The following is a 3,651-nucleotide window of genomic DNA, read 5'->3' as shown; positions in this document are numbered from 1 at the left end:
TAGTATAGAATGAGAGGTATGAGGCTCAATTTCAATGCAATGATGGGCATTAAAGTGGATCCCTGAACCTATGAAGAACTACAACATGGGCACCAAAACAAAAATCGAGTGTTATTCTAAGGCTTCAATGGAGGTTAGGCTCTACTGCACAAGTTACAACATGCAAAAGAGAGTGGTTAATGCGCAGCCTAGTGGGTTGGGCCCTAAGGAAAAATGAAACAGTAATAGAAAAGGAAAACAATGCAATGAAAAAATCAGTGAATCCTAGTCCTATATGCCAGTTTTAGTGATATAACTTAGAGAAGAAGTTTTATTTTTTATTTTTAATTATATGTGTGTGTGTGTGTAGAAGGCACCATGCTTGGAAAACTAGACATGGTATGGCCTAGAAAGGAATCCATCAGGGGGGTTCATGATAATATACCCATCATGATGAAGATGCTTCGAAAATGTGTAGGGTCTAAAGTCGACACAGATGCGACAAGAACCATTGTATTTGATGATGGGAATGATGTTATGTACCCATGTGGGAGATGCATGGCATAGAACCTATTGTAGCGGCTACAACACCCTCCAAAAGTTTGGTCTACATCTAAATTTCTGAGCCTTCCTTGGTTTTTTCCCTGATGGTTGCAAACACTCATGATCTTTCCATGAGATCTTGTCAATTATTTATGCCTATTTTTCTTAATCGAACACTGGTTGTATTTTGGCATGTTGATTGCTATTTCATGCTTGCGAGTTTGTTCTGGCTATTTTGAAGGTTTATCTTTGTGTGCATGAGTTTTTTTCACTCTATGAACATCGTTCATACTCAAACACAAAGTTGCACGCACTGTCGTGCAAGTGTCATCACGCTCATTTGAATATCCATCCCATGTTTTGCACTTGTCACTCTTAACCTCTAAGGAAGTTTCACTGAGCACATGTTTGTCTCATTGGTTTGAGTCCACAAGTTCGCTTTCTCTCACACTTAACCATTTTTCCTAAAATTCTGTCAACCGAACAACCCTCCTTCAATCAGACCCTGACTGAGCTACATTGTGCAGTCTAAGCTCTAAGTGACCTGATCTATTGCCCAGAACTGTGTAGAGATTGAGGATGTCCTCTGCGGTAGCCTACACTATGCAATCCTAGAAGTGAGCCAGCCGACTGTCTCCCAAGACTGCACATAAGTTGTCCCCAAGTCCGATCCACTTCGCACTTCTCGCAACATCAATCATCAAACCTCCCTCTAGTCTACCTAAACTTGAGCTACATTGAGACCTAGGGCTGCACTAGTCCCCAAAACTATGCAAAAGTTGCCCAGCTTCTTTCCTTGCACTGTGTGTAGAAATTGCACAGTCATGTGAGTTAGGCCTCTCCTGCTTGTCGCTGCACTGTTCCAAGGAATTGTACAGAGTTGACTGGAAAGGTCCCTGCTGACTTACCCTGCTCTCCCTCTAATAATTGTACAGATCTGACTAGTAGCCCCCCCTGCTGGCTTGTTCTGCTCTCCCTCTAAAAATTGTACAATTTTGACTAGCAACATCCTTGCTACCTCGCTCTACACTCATCCAAAAAAATGCATAGAAATTGCCTATCCGACATTGTCCCTAAGAAATGTGAAGTTATGACCAATAGCTCCCTGCAACCCAATCTAGCCTTTCTCTGGAAAACTGCAAAAAAATGTCTGACAATGCCTCTTGCTACCTGCTTTTTATCCCTCAAAGAAACTGTTCAGATTCCCAGCTAGACCCCTGGATGACTTGCCTAGTCCTCATCTTTAAAAATATGCATAATAGCCTAGCAGTTCCTCTCGACACCCTGCCTTGTCTTCCTCCCAGGAACTACATAATTCTTCCTCCCAGCTGGGTTCTACCATGTAGTTTTCACTGTTGTCCCATACTGCACAAATCTTCCTCCTAATGACATTTGTGTAGCTTTTCCCCACAATGCTCCAGAGCCTTGCATCCTGGCCTAAGTTGTGCTCTGTGTAGTTTCAATGCTTTGTCCCTCTCCTGGTCACCTACACCGAAACAAAAATAATGCATCATGTTGGACTAGGATATTTTTGGATTTGATGTTGTCTCCTCATGAGTGATTACAGGAACATGTACATTGATGAAACATGGAGTGACAATGAAAATGCTGAAGAAGGAGCACACGCTAGAATACTTTCTTAGAGTTGAACAAATGCATGAAGCACATCGAGAAACAAGTGAAAGGGACACATACACAAGCATCATCAAGCAAAGACGAAGCCATCGAAGACCCCACACTTTTCCATGCAAAGGTGAAGACATGTTACATCAAGAGCACACCCATCAGTCAATTGCACAACAGCTCTACACAAACACCACAGTTGGCCAGTACATGTAAACAGTATCATGCCGAGTTGGGTCATGAGTTGTCTTGGCCACATCACTACTATGGGACATACTTGTTGTAATCAAATATAATGTAATGTAAAAGTCCAAGAGATGCACAGATGAAGTTGAAGAGTCACATCAGTTGAAATGTCATAGGAAGTCAAGCAGTCATGAGGGAAGTCAAAGAGTCACAATAGTCATTTATCCCCTTTGGCTATATATACCCCCTCATTATATGAGAAAAGTACTTTTTCACCTTGGCTCCTCCCACATAGCCTTGAGAGTCTATAGTTTGTTCTTTGAGGAGTGAGGAGTGGCTCCAATGTTCCACTACTAGGGCTAGTGATGTATGGTGTATAAATGTGTCTTAAAACTTTTTCTTAATTCACAAGTTTGTCTTAGGCTAGCATGTTTTCACACATGTTTTGTATCCATTTGTAAGAATATTGTTTAAATGTTTGTAATGCATGCTTTCTTAACCTGTACTAAGATAGTTTAACTACCTCGGTTATTTTAGTACTTACATTATTGAAGATGTGTTGTATTGCTCATCGTTGTTGTCTCGTCCATGTGGACTACTCCACTAGACATTAGACATACCATCCTTGTGTTTTCTTGGTTTTTTATGATCGTCACCCCCATGTGGACTATTACGCTGGACGGTGTACATGTTTTCCCTTGAACTTTGGTTTTCATGACTGTAGCATCCGTTGTGGACTATTCCTATGGATATTGGACATACCGTTGTTGTTTTTCACGTGTGTCTTTCCCTAGGTGGTACTACTACCTCTCATCTAGAGGCTCACTTTTACCCTCTCCCTGATAGTAAGAGAACCTGGACAGAAATTTACATTACACACTCACGAGGCATACTCACCTTGCTTTCTTGAAGTTACAAGCATAAAAATATCATGTGCTGAACAACAAGAGCTAAGGAAAATATCTAAGATAATGGCAACTGGGCCATCATACCAGATGGGACTCCTACACCAAATAGTGTGAGGTCTAGTTGGGACTTAATACTAGGGAGATCCCCTCAATGTTGGTGGGTCTAACACCATCAACATTTATGGTGCTAGAAGGACGGACGCCAGTAGTTTATGGTTGAATGTCCTCTTAACCCCACTTATCCATCATCTAGTCAAGGAAGTTACACGAACTCCCTCTCTCCCATGCGCAACTCTGAAGTTGGTTAATCCTCACCTCTCATACCCGAACAAGAAATTTCATATCATCACCTTTGCATTGTCCATCCCACCACCCGTTAGTTTTCCAAAGCTATTGGATTGATTCTGGGAGT

Source organism: Pinus tabuliformis, chromosome 5_2, assembly GCF_031772625.1.
Source record: "Pinus tabuliformis cultivar Carrire ecotype Pingquan chromosome 5_2, CPIR1, whole genome shotgun sequence".
NCBI lineage: Eukaryota > Viridiplantae > Streptophyta > Pinopsida > Pinales > Pinaceae > Pinus > Pinus tabuliformis.
Note: the sequence above shows the minus strand (reverse complement) of the source record.